The sequence below is a fragment of the Danio aesculapii genome, chromosome 13 (genome assembly GCF_903798145.1).
Source record: "Danio aesculapii chromosome 13, fDanAes4.1, whole genome shotgun sequence".
Taxonomy (NCBI): domain Eukaryota; kingdom Metazoa; phylum Chordata; class Actinopteri; order Cypriniformes; family Danionidae; genus Danio; species Danio aesculapii.
The window spans coordinates 24,889,581-24,889,883 of NC_079447.1; positions in this window are offsets into that span (position 1 = coordinate 24,889,581).

Here is a 303-nt window from a genome sequence, read left to right on the forward strand (position 1 = left end):
GATTGACAGCGAAGCGACCTCTCATCGCCAGTCCAGGCGTGTGCGCGCCTTTCCCGTTGCACTTCCGACCGAGGCGCGCGTCCCTTAACAAGACCAAGCTTGTACAATCACATGACGGGCAGCAACGTGATTTCTGCTAAAATCAATTAGCTAAGTGAATTTACAAAGTCTACGGTCACTAGAATGAAGGCACCACGAAGAATCCTACAGTGAGTAATCCTGAAAGACAGCATAGGGCACTAAAAGGCGATTTTCATAACGGTTTGATGTGTCAATCTCTGTAAAGTGACCTAATACATAAGA